Raw genomic sequence first — 14188 nt, forward strand, 5'->3', positions numbered from 1 at the left:
TTGTGTGTGTATATAAAACGTTTCCACCATCCGTCCCGGCCTCCCGCTTGCCAGGGCTCGGAATCTGGCCTTTGTGAGTACGCGAGGCCGGGGCTCAGGGTCCGGCCTCACGTGCTTCAATGGGTCGGCGGCTCGTATGATCCTCCGCGGTGACTTCGCTCGCTCAAATTTTGTCGTCGGTCACCAGACACAAAATACACTTAAAAATAGATCCAGTCTCTGCTCCGAGTTCCAAGAAATAGCAAATGGAGGATCGGTGAAAAGTTTCTGAGATCCTGTGACTGCTCCCCCTGACAAATCTGTGACCTGCATTCACGTTTCAGTCCCGACTCAGCTCGCACGGTCCCACCAGAGAAGCAGGGACAAAAAAAGGTCCAGAATCAGCCTCGAATCAGCTAAAAAGTACTGGTGGAATAGAAATTTTTCCATGGAGGGTTGAGTAGAGAGTCGGGGGCTGAGTAGGAGCAGTGCAAATGGGGCATAACATGCATGTTTTTGATTGGTGGGAGGAAACCAGAATACCCAGAAAAAAAATACACATAGAACATGCAAACTCCATCCAGAAAGGCCCCCCAGCCAGGATTCGAATCAGTGGCCTTTTCTCTGAGAGGCAACAGCTCTACCAACTGAGCCACCATGCCTGATATATAGATTACTTAAAAAATGCTTTTGAGCTTTGTTTTACACCAATACAATAAAACATTGAACTAATAAATGTAGTGTTTCACTGAAGAACCTTTCAGATTTCCTCTCTAAGTCAAGTTTCTGCTCTGACATATTATTTGCTTCAACTTATCACTACTGGATAAATCTAGATTTTTCATCCCTGCTAAAACAAGTTCACTTGATTATTGCCTTAAAAAGCTCTTTGCGTGAAGTTAGGGGTTTGAAAATGCTTCTCTTGCTGACAATGCCCATCCCTGCTTTTTTTCAAATATAACATCAACACTTTTCTTTCCCCAAATCATTTCCTGTTGTTCTCCTGAGGCTAAATATAGAGACAGAGAAACATCTCAGTCAGACATTTTGTCACATCATCTTTTTTTTGTGCTGATGTGTCTAATTATGACTGAATGACATTCAGGGTAGACGTTGTTGGAAGTCATTTCACTGCAGACAGCAGTTAATAGGCTTTTTGTCATCTATTTATGTTCTTTCTGTGTGGGAACAGATAGGAGTGAAGCTAGTATGAGACAATGTCTCCCAGACACCTCCAATTATCATGAAACAAAACACAATTTTGTTTAAAATCCTGTACTGCATTCAATCAGTTTTATAATGTACAGTCTATTTATTTATAATTTATTTTGTAACATGGGCGGTGGCTTTGTTAAACAGTGATGAGCCATACAATTATGACCATTTGACCCATATTGTACCCATCCATCCATCTATCCATCCATTATCTTTTACCCGCTTCTTCCATTTTGGGTCACGAGGATCGCCTGTGCCCATGTTCAGCAATTACTGTGCGAGGGGCGGGGTACACCCCGGACAGGTCGCAAGTCCATCACAGGCATACCATACCCATACCATTTTATTTATAACACACTTAAAACCAGAAACAAGGCCAAACAAAGTTCTGAACAGCAAAAACATAAGCAAAGGGCACAGCAAAAAATACATTGATCACACAGAAGTAAAGTTAAGAACTAAATGACTAAGATTATAACATATAGACAAGTTAAAATCAATTCACACAGTGTCAATAGCCAGGGAATAACAGTGTTTTCAAACAAGGCTTAAAAACAGTGAGAGTGGGAGCCTGCCTGGCATGTAGTCAGGGCCAGATTAACACTTCGCTGAACCCTGGGCAACATTCTTCAAGGGCCCCATCATCACGACCCCAGAATCACCATAATCTGTCAAAATACAGAATAAATTACCACAATATACAGTTAATATACTTCAAATTCTTTTTTTTTTTTCTTCTGATGGCCTCCCTTCTCCCCTTACAGCCATCCTCTCCACACCATTATTATGAAATATTTATTCTAGTGACTATCTAGTGTAGGGTTTTTTTGTTTTTTTTTTATAGGATAGAAAGAAAGAAAAGACAAAGTAAGACTCCAAAATATAAGAAATATACACAAAGAGAGCACACGGCAAAACACCCGGCCACTGTCTGTTCACCTGCAAAGAACATGACAAAACACAGCAACAAAATACATATGTATAAAGAACTTAAAATATTCATGGCTTTGCAGTAAGTTTCCATAAATATATATACCCATACCTACGCCTATATACATACATACATACACATGAATATACATTCATATACATATCTATATATCTACATATACAGCCTACATAAGCACCCCTGCTTCTATTTGTGTGTGGTTGTGAGCATGCATAAGTGTATAAGGCTTCTCTAATAGAACATTTAATAGTAACTGTGAAGCAGCAGAGACCCGACCCCCAAGACCAGAGGCAGACGAAAAAGGGGGGACCAGAGCCCAAGACCCCAGGAGGGACCCCGACCGCGGAGCCCCCAGAGCCACCCACACAGGACGAACCACAGGGGAGAACCGGAAGATCCCCACCACGACCACATACAGTGACCCCCCGGGGCCAACAGCGACAAACTCATAGGCCTCCGTCGGATAATATACTTCAAATTCTAACTATCAAGTGTATTTTGATGTACTGTATACAAATCCAAATGCTCATAGAACTATAAATGCTGTGTCCTCTTATTGATGCAAATCATCAAGACTGAATTAAGTTGAACACACCTTGAACACCATACGACACCATGTGTACTTGTTTAGCAACGTGTTGGCCACTGGTGTCAGAAGCATTTGTAAGGGGCGGGGGGTGTCCTGGGGTTCGTCCCCCAGGAAATTTTGAAAAAAGTAGATGCCATTTCCTGCATTCTGGTGTATTTTAACTGGTTGTAAAACATCTAGTTTTACCTACACAAGTAAACACTTGATTCATTAACTATGTTACAGTTAATGGCACAACAAGAAGTAACCTGACCAACAGCTGATTCAATGAATTAAAAACATATATTCAAAGGTGACAATTTGATGCCCACATTAAAACTAAATGTCTGTAACTTAGTTGACTTCAAATGTAATTAGATTATCAATGAATGTTTCCGACAAAGTATTTACTGATTATAACAAAGATTCTTTCAAGAAACCTCCCAATATAAATCATAAAATCATAATGACTTCTGCTCATTCTAAATTTGTCAAATGGCCTAAATTTCCTAAAGTGAAGGAGAATCATTTTAAAATAATAAATAAGATATATCCTGTAGCCATGTTTCTGCAAATAAGATTTAAATTTGATGTTGATTTGTGTGCCTTTTGTCAATCAGAAGATGAATCCCTTAAGCAATTTTTTTTTCATGTCGATACAAAGTGTTTGGTCAGACATCAGAAACTGGATTAATCTCAAACTTAATATTCCTTCTTTTGAAGCTTATGCCATTTTACTTTATGTGGATAACTTAAGCTCAGCTTTCTCTGATGCCATAAGTAGTACTTTTATCAAAGTACCACATTCACTATAGTAAGAGGAGGGATAATAAGCCCTCCTTCCTGTTTTATGAATGATTTTAAGTAGATTAAATAACTTAAAAACTGCTAGAATCATCTCACAACAGATCAAATTTAGTGTTTTAATTCAAACAACGTTTTTCATATAGTCACACACCTTTGTTTTTTATTCATTAAATTTTTTATGTTTATTTATTTTTCTCTTTCATTACTTTGTGAAATGTAGTTATGACACCCTTCACGAGTTTGTATTTGTATATTGTTGCATTGTTCTGTTTTGTGTTGTTAATAAAATTCTAGAAAGAAAAAAAAAAGCCTGACCAGCTTGTCAGCAGGTAAGGGGCTTTTACCTTCAGGACAAATTGAGGTTGTTGATTGGTCAGTTGCTGACACGCCTGATTGACAGGTTGCGCCGTGAAGGATCCGACTTGGTTAAAAAAAACAACAACAAAAAAAACGAGAGCTGTAGCAACCAGCGCTGGGAGGAGGTGGGCCGGCCCAATTCCAGCAGCAGCGCAGCCATCTCTCTTTTCAGCGCAGGGCTCCAGGAGATGACCAGATATTTTGCTTTTGCACTCACTGCTCTGGGGCCCTTAGAGATCGTGGGCCTCTGGGCAGTTGCCCAGTTGCCCGTATGGTTAATCTGGCCTTGCATGTAGTGGTAACTCATTCCACAATCTTGGACCTGTAACAGAGAAAGCCATGTCACTTAAAAAAAAAAGCAATTATAATTGATTATTCCACCATTTGCTGCCAAAACATCTCCTACTAGTCAGTGTGGAAGTTCTGCTCTGTAGTCACATCTGAGCACCAATCAGTAGGACCTGAGGCTCATCGGCTTGATAAGTAAGAGGAGCATAAAAGGCTGCAGAGGGCATCCAGTCAACACTGGAGCATTACCTGCCAATAGTAGTTGTGTTCAAGCCTTTTACATGCGAGTTAAATTAAGTAATAACCGACTTTATATCCTGATGCATGCTAAACAGACTTTATATTTCTCTGTATTTCAGTGTAAAATCCCTGATATCCTCCTGCCCCCCGGATTCTCCTCTGGGGACCTTGAGCTCTCCTGTGCCTCCTCAGCTTCCTCCACACCTTCCTACCACTTGCCTGCCTGTGTGTACCTGCAGCAACATTATCACCCCTGCTGACAGATCGTTAACCCTATTTATAAGACTGAGTTTTCTTGCAGGGTTTCAGACTGAATAAGTATTTTTGGATAAAAGACGAAACCTTTGAAAAAAGAAGAATCTATCCAGATGACCTGACTTATCCTTGTTAGATTTTCTACCTGGATTATTGAGCACGCATCAGGATGCCATAGAAATCTAGTTTACAGGACAAAAAACATTGCTGGTGAAACTTATTGTATGTCTAAAGGTGTGTTCTACTCTGAAGTCACAAATTCCAACTTCCACATTGGAGAAATCAACTGGAATATAAACAAACTTTGCCATTCTGACCTGGAAAGTCAGAGACTATAAACAACACTGACCTTTTACTCAGTACTGCTGCTTTACATTTAAAAAGTGGTAAAAAAAACTGTAGGAAAGCATATTTTCATATATCTCTTCATATTGTTTTCATATTTCATATCTCATTAACTCAGTCATCAACACAGCACTGTATAAACTCCAATAGTGAAGATGATACTAAAGTGTTTGGTGTAAGGAAATATGTTGTTGGCTGTCATTGATAATGATATTTAATTTAAACACTGGATATGATAATTTGAACATTTCACTGGTTTTCTAAGTTTTAGCTGGAAGACAGTTAAATTAGGGGTGACAATAATCAAGCTGCAACTTCCAATATAAACAGACCACAGCGAGTCATCCTCCTCCATCTCATTCTGTCCTCTGCATCCTCTGTCCTCACTCCAACAACCTCCATGTTCTCTCTAACTGCATCCATATACCGTATTTTCCGCCGTACACGTTACACCGCCCTATAAGTCACATCGGTCCAAATTTGTCTAATAAAGTGGAAAAATCCATAAATATGTCGCTTTGCCGTATACATTGCATCTATTACGTGTCACCGCTGATGCGTTGCGTTTGTTACGCGTCACCACTGACAACCTGGAAATGTGGGCTGAACCCGGAAATATAGGCCGGTGTTGTGCCAAAAATTGATTGACTGTCAAATGACAGCTGCGGGAGCATGCAAGGGAGGACTTTAACAAGAATTTAACAAGATTAACACTTAAAAAACTATTATTTGTTTGCCAAACTTGTAGTAAAGGTGTGTCTTAGTTGAACTTTTCCTTAATAAATGCACTTTGACAGTCAAATCAGCTGCATTTAGCCAGGGCGGCACAATAAAATGAAGCTGATTTGGTTGCTCCAGGAAGACGACAGTGGAAGGCTAGGGCAAGCCGACTGTGTTATTAATAGTCACTTTTACCTATTACGTGATACAACCACATGCTATACTACTCGACTGCCATCTAGTGGATGAAAATGGTAGTGTTCAAAATTTTCAGTCAGAATGAATAAAAACGGTCATATCTCAGCCAAAAAATGTTTATAAATATGGGGGGGGGGGGGATCTATAAATATGTCTCTTCGGTGTGTAAGTCGCAGGGCATGTAAATTAAGCAAAAAAATCACAACTGGTAAAGCAAAAAATATGGTATATCCTCTTTGGCCTTCCTCTTTGTCTTTTTCCTGGTAGCTGCATTTCTAACATCCTTCTACCAATATATCCACTGTCCCTCCTCTGGACATGTCCAAACCATCTCAGTCTGGTCTCTCTAACTTTATCTCCAAGTTATTCAACCAGTGCTGTACCTCTGATGATCTCACGCCTAATCTTATCCATTCTTGTCCCTCCTAAGGAGAACCTCAACATCTTCATTTCTGCTACTTCCAGTTCTGTCTCCTGTCTTTTTTCCATGTCTCTGTCTCCAGACCATACAACATGACTGGTCTTACCACTGTCTTGTAAACTTTTCCTTTGATCTTTGCTGACACCCTTTTTGTCACAAATCACTCCTGAAACTTTTCTCCATCCACTCCATCCTGCCTGGACTTTCTTCTTCACTTCTTTACCACACTCCCCATTTTCTGGACAGTGGACCCCAAGTACTTGAAGTGAAACGGAACACAAACTATCCTGATGCATGCTCAATAATCCAGGTAGAAAAATCCAAAAAAGTTAAATCTGGTCCTCTGGACATTCAAAAAAACAAAAGCAAAACAAAGCAAAAAAAATCTAGAAACGTTTCGTCTCTCATTCAAGAGACTTCTTCAGTCTGAGGTGCTGTTTTCAGCTCAGTCTCTTAAATAGCACCTTCTTAGAGTGGATCAACCAGTTTGCTGATGACAACCAAAACCAGCTGATCACATGCTCAAGAAGGACCATCAGCCTAACAAAGGATCATTAGCACACTGATGGCTGTTTACTGTTCACAGAGAGCTGAGTGATACTAGCAATCACAGCATTGTAAGAGGGGGACAGTTGAACCCGGAGGCCTCCACCCCTGTTTAATGATGGACGGTTTCTTTTCACAAAGATGGCCTCCTTTACTCCTCTCTCAAACCATTGTTCCTCTCTGTCCAGGATCGTCCATCATTAAACAGGGGTGGAGGCCTCCGGGTTCAACTGTCCCCCTCTTACAATGCTGTGATTGCTAGTATCACTCAGCCCTCTGTGAGTAGTAAACAGCCATCAGTGTGCTAATGACCCATTGTTAGGCTGATGGTCCTTCTTGAGCATGTGATCAGCTGGTTTTGGTTGTCAGCAGCAAACTGGTTGATCCACTCTAAGAAGGTGCTATTTAAGAGACTGAGCTGAAAACAGCACCTCAGACTGAGGAAGTCTCTTGGATGAGAGACGAAACGTTTCTAGATTTGTTTTGCTTTGTTTTGCTTTTGTTTTTTTGAATGTCCAGAGGACCAGATTGAACTTTTTTGGAACATAAACTAATTTAACAATTTTTTTTTTTTTTTTTTAATAAAATAGAGGTATTTCTTTTTTTGCTATATACTGATTTAATTTTTTCAAGCAATTTTGACAGATCCGTTGGCCAATATCTAATAATTTTGTGTAAGCTGAAAGTATCACTGCATTAGTGGACAGCTCAGAGCTTCAGTTGAACTTATTGTTCAGAAAGACTGTCCTGAATGTCCTCTACCCTCCTTCCTCTGTCCCCTATCCAACCCAGGAATGGGCTGCTGGCAGAGATGAGACACACAGATCAGGCCTCCATGATTAAAAGTCCACTCCCAGTCACCATGAGTGTCAGCTTCTGCTGCACAAACACCTTCCAAGTGCTGTGGTCTGGCCGTGTGTGAACCCGCCCTGCTTGGTTTGGTCACTGAAAACGAAGTGGGGGTGGTATGCAGGCCGTCATTCCCTTCTGATGGATGAGGAACATTACGGCTCATGGGGACAGGTGCCACCGACGATTAAAGGCCCCAGCCAGTGGCTTGGAAAGAATGGAAGTGGAGAGAAGAGAAAGGAAGGAAAGGGAAACTGTTGCTGCAGAACGAGTAAACACAAACCCTGCAGGGAAGCAGATGTGAAGTGAGCGGTGAGATAGGGGGTATGCAGGTAGAGAAGTGACAGATGGTAAGAGTTTTTTTTCTTTGACATTTTCAGTTTACGTGTGGTCCAACACAGCTGCCTATGCAAAAAACAGTGATCTCACAAGTCTTAACATTTCTGCTAAGAAGTGCAGAAACACTTTGCTCTGTCCTTTTCAGCTTTGTTTAATTGAGACAACACTTTCTGCCTATTTGTCGGAGTTCAACAGCTGTTCTCTTCTTTCTGTTGATGGCATTTGTTATCTAAATTGTCAGAAAGCTTTGCCTCAACATTTCTACCCTCTTCTTCAGGACCAATTCACCTGTCTGTCATTGGAACTCCTTCTTCCTATCTGCATTATCAAATGATCAGTTTTGTGTGATGTCATGGTTTGTTCCCGCCCTTTTGTGGGACTCGGTCATTTCAAGATTCCATGAATTCAGTTGTGCACCAAAACATTTCAGTGAAAGGCCTATTTTTTTCTTGATAAAATCCATATCATCATTGCATTTCATGCAAAGGTTTTAAATTAAGATCATGAGAGAAAGGACATACTTAAAACCTTTTGGTCAAAATTTGCACATTCTCATGCAGCTTAAAGCTTGGATTATAGTGAAACAGAAACTGCATTACCAGTTAGTGAAAATATTCACTAACTGGTAATGCAAAGGTAGTAGCAAAGATGTTACACAATGTGTGGCACTCAGAGTATGTGTTGGGAAGCAGTCTTATTCAATAACTCACAACACTTTAACTTAGTGTATGTAACAAGACTGAGGTATAGGAGAGGGCCTTTAGGACGTCATGTATTCTTGCTTTCACATTTACCATCAAGCCCTCTCACATTCATTATCAAAGTCTCTCATCTTCACTGTCACTTTTTCCTCACTTGCTCTTGTGCAAGACAGGTGCTTTTTCCTCCTCCTCTTGCTCTCCTGTCCTCCTCCTGCTCCTTTTTGCTCTCTGTCTTTGTATTGGAGCTCTTATTTTACACATCTTCTGAAACTAAAACTACTGTCATGAATCTGGTCAGCTGGACTTTCAACACAATTGATAAAATATTTTCAACAAAGCAACAAGGTCCTGGAGAGCCCTCATGCCCTGCTGAGACACACGCGGCAGGATATGTCATGGATTCACAGGGAGTTTGGAACTAATGTGTTGTTCCCTATTGTCTCAGGAGGACGCTGAGGATGTTTATATAATTGGAATCATGATAGCAGGGTTTCTGTTTTTTGGCATTGGCTGATTCCTATGTTATTGGCCATTAAAGAAGATGGTGGCAGCAGTTTCGGCCATGGCAAAACATGGCAAAACATCTGTGTGAAGGTTTGGTTCATGCTTCAAGTACCCAAAATCAGTTGATTTATGAGCTAAACCATAAGATGGAAGCATTTTGTGAGAATCACACACCTGCGGCTTCTGGGACTCGTCAGCATGTTGGGGACGACCTTGGAGGGGGCTCATTAGCACGGACCAGTGGAATTCCCACAGATCTGGTCATTGTGGGATAAAAAGTACCAGCAGGACTCAAGGCTGACAAGAAAAAAAAACAGTCTGCCTGAAAAAAAAAAATTCAACAATTGTGGCTTATTTGAATCTGACTTACTCGGTTGGTCTTGAAGCAGGCCAACATCAAATTTCTCCTGGGAGATGTGTAAATTAAGGAAAAGCTATGTCTAGCTCACACTTGAAGTGCTTGGAAGTGCTTCATAGACAAGTCTCATCGTCTTGCCGTCAAATGCATATGCAAATGCGCTTGCTGGTAGAGTTTTTTGATGTCTTAAATTGTGTCCTGATAAAGGCAAGGTGTGAAGAGATATTTTTTTGTAATACCATTATCCTAGCCTCATGGCCTTTTCCCTTTTATCTAAAAAGTATTCTGAAAGAAAGATAAGGGGCCACGCTCTCAAGGAGCAGCAGCAACGTACACTCCACTCATTTTTCGGACGACTGTAAGAACATAATGTCACTGTATCTCAGTACAATGATAAAGGTTATTCTGATACAAAGTCTCCCATGTTCACTATCAAACCTTCTCAAATTTATTATCATCTCTCACATTCACTATCAAAGTCTCTCATTAACTTTCAAACACTCACATTTACTATCAAATCCTATAAGATTGACCATTAATCTTTGAATGTCGAATATTTTCATTAACATGATATTAAGCCCCCAATTGGCAGACTAAAAAGAGACGAGGACAACATGTACAAAAAAGTAAATGTTTATTTACAGTGCAGGAAATGGGATGGGTTTGCTGTGGGGAGAAGCGGAGGGCAACACGAGTCTCTTGACGATAATATTTGATTTGAATGTTCTTTATAGGTGGAAGTCTTTCTTTGTGTATTCGTTTGTTGCAGGCGGTTTGAAATCTCATTTAACTGTGGTGGCCATTAGAATCAAGTTAGACTGTAGATGTACATAAAATATTTAGATGCATTAAAATATGTGCAGTGGTTCATGAAATATTTTGCTAACAGATATCCATTGTTGACTCAAATAGTTAACGTCAGTGTTTAAAAAAAATATTTTGTACAATGTGTAGTACTTGAAATATTTATTAGGCACAACTTTCATCTATCACCACTTCAAGTTCTAGCCTAATATATTTAAAATTGGATATGTTATACCACTTTTTGTGTTTTTTATGTCAGCCGGCGGTGGCAGCCATCTTGAATTGGGTTGCTCCAAATGTTATTCAGTCACAAATGTATTTGCAGTGATTGAGTTCTAAGAGTTTTTATAAAATATGTGAAGTGGTTCATGATATATTTTGCTATCAGACAAATTATGTTGACTCTAACAGATTAAGTCAAAATTTTAACAAGAATTGTGTGCATTGTGTACTGCTTAATATGTGTTGAGTCCAACTCTCATCTACTACCACACTGAATTTTTGCTCAGTATTCATAAAACTGATTGAGGTCTACCCATTTTTGCATTTGTTAAGTTGTTCTTAACTAAGGTGACCATTTGGATGAGGTTGACTCCAAAGAATCATCTGGTATAGCTGTACATCCAACGATAACTTTCTGAAAGTTTCATAAAATGTTATCATCTGGTTGGGGAGATATGTTGCCAATACTACAGACAAATGAACACGCACAGATACGTGCAAAAACATTATTGTTCCCCTTTCTTCTTGTTAAAAAGACACAATAATAATACCATAATCAGATTGCAGATCTTTGCTAATCATTTAAAATGATTATAAGATCCCTGTTAAAAAGATAAAATGTGACTGGGAGTGATAATGAAGCAGAAATCAGCATTCCATGAGGAAAGGGCCACAACCTTGTTGATTGACTGTGGAAATGAATCTCTCCAAAACCAAGGCAAGGAATAATGGGCCCTGGCAGACAGAGTGGAACTATACTTTAGGTTTCAACTGCAGAGTGAAATGTACTGCCCTCAACAGAGAAAAACGAGAACGGGCAGGGACCAATGTCTATCTCCACAGCACCAGTGATTATCTGGAAATTGCTTTGACATTCAGCTATACTTTTCAGTGTAATTATTGAAAATAGCTGGAGGATGAATCCCCCCAGATTGCCATGTTATCAAAAAATTGTGCTAGTGAAAAACAACGTTCACATTTGCAAACAACCAGGGGAACCACAGCATGAAACTATCTATTTCCTCTGTTCCATATGTAGCACTTCTAATCCAACCTGATTTTTCCCTTTTAGTTCTTATTTTCTTTCTTTTTTCTTAATCAAACCACAACCATCAGCATTTACAGTTATAATATTTGCTCATCTTATTACCCATAATTCCTATGCATACATTTTATCTCCTCCTTGGCTTCTCTAATACAAGTTGTCATCATTGGTGAATTAGCTCCTCTAAACTTTTTAGGAATGATAAAAAAAACAAAAAAAAAAACCCAACTAGAAACAAGCTGTACATCGATGCCTCCTGTTGCTGAAGGATCTGAATAGTGAATGTTTGTGGTTTTTGAGATAAGTGGTTTTCTGGACTGGAATTGAACAGTGAATGGAAGTAAAATCTAAATGTTTTGGGGCAAGATATTCAAAAGGGGAGGAGTTACTTTGTGTATTAAAAGAGAGGTAGGTAGTTTTTTTTGTGTCCAAAGCAGCACAAAGTGATGGATCCTAGTAGAGGAAGCAATTTTCTCCACCAGCAGGCATAATGGCAGCGCCAGGGGGTGGCCAATGTTGGACTTATATAGCCACCATAGATTAATATTTAGCCACCCCAATCATTTAGTTTAACTATATATTTTTTTGACTTGGCAACCCAACATTAAATAGTGACCTGACTAGCACCCAGAAGCAGCCACACTCCAAAATGGAAGTTTGCATGTTGCTCATTTCTCAAGTTATGCAGCTCACATGGTTTGTACATACATACAGTATATGATGGCAGCCATCTTGAATTTTGACACAGTAACCCAATTTTTGATAGGGATGTTTTTTTTTATGCAAATGCAGCCATACACCACAATGAAAGTTGGTACTTCACTTATTTCTCAAGTTACGTTCACAACTAGCATGGACGGATGAACAGAAGATATTTCCAATTCCCCCACTTGGCTTCACAACCTGCCATTGATTTAGAACAACTGCATATGGTTCACTGCCTTTTCATGCTAGAGTTTTAAACTAAGATCAACTTGTATTGATAAATTATAACTATTTGATCCTTGAACGTAACATTATGCACAATCTCATGTGCAACTATAATAACTCAACCATCTCAAAGTGGATTGACTCCAAAAGTGAATCCAGTGTAGATGTAATATTTTTGTATTTTGGTGTATGAAAGTGTTTGCTAATGCTACACAGAGACAAACACACATATGCAATGTTGTATTGCTTTGCCTATTAGTGCATTGTTTTATTAATTTTCTGCCCTATTTTTGTCAAACACAACATTTTGATGACGTGTAGTATTATGTGATGTGTGTGCACAACAGCACCTAGCTCAACAACCTAGCTACATCTTATATTTGAAATTGCATTGTTCCATATTTTCCTAACAGAGAACTTCACACTCAGACTGCAGGCTTACTTGAGGTTTCCAAAAGCAGAATAGGAGGAAGATCTTTCAGTTATCAGGCTCCTCTCTTGTGGAACCAACTTCCAGTTTCGGTCTGTGAGGCTGACACATTGTCCAGTTTAAGACTGGGCTTAAGACTTTCCTTTTTGATAAATCCTATAGTTAGGGTTGACGTTATGCTGCCTTAATCTTAGACTGCTGGAGGAAAAATTGACCTCATTTCCTTAAATGAATTGCTAAAATTGAATAATTGTCAATTGATATTATTTCTATCTTAACATGTGATTCTTGACCTGTCATTGTGTATCTGTTCCTCCTTCCTGTTCCTCTCAAACCCAGCCGGTTGAAGCAGATGGCCGCTTGTCCTGAGCCTGGTTCTGATAAAGGTTTCTTCCTCACGAGGGAGTTTTTCCTTTCCACTGTCGCATTCATGTTTGCTCAAGATGAGAGTTCTGTGATGGAGTTAAATTCAAAGCAGTCTGCTCCTCAGATAAATAGTATTAACTTATTTTTTATATGTGTATGAATGTTTCTGTTCAGTGCCCTGAGACGACTTCTGTTGTGACTTGGTGCTAAATAAATAAACTGAATTGAACTGACACCTTACTACTCCAACACTTACCTGGTCGAGTAAACCACCATTTCTGGAATCACCTCCAGCTTCCCTCACAGGAGAGGTCAGCTCTGCCTTAGTTCCACCTGCCTGCCCTCTCCACACTCACCTGTCCTTAGTACTCACACAAAACACAAATCACAGATCAAAAGTTTAAACTGAGAGAATGTATCATTTTAAGGGAAAAATCTGTTGTTTCCAAATTTCATGGCGTCAACAAATCCCAAAAAAGTTGGGACAAGTCCATTTTTACCACTGTGAGGCATCCCCCCTTCTTCTTACAACACTCAACAGACGTCTGGGGACAGAGGAGACCAGTTTCTCAAGTTTAGAAATAGGAATGCTCTCCCATTCATGTCTAATACAGGCCTCTAACTGTTCAATCCTCTTGGGCCTTCTTTGTCGCACCTTCCTTTTTATGATGCGCCAAATGTTCTCTATAGGTGAAAGATCTGGACTGCAGGCTGGCCATTTCAGTACCCGGATCCTTCTCCTACGTAGCCAT

Source organism: Nematolebias whitei, chromosome 1 (assembly GCF_014905685.2).
Source record: "Nematolebias whitei isolate Nwh7 chromosome 1, NemWhi1, whole genome shotgun sequence".
NCBI classification, from domain to species: Eukaryota; Metazoa; Chordata; class Actinopteri; order Cyprinodontiformes; family Rivulidae; genus Nematolebias; species Nematolebias whitei.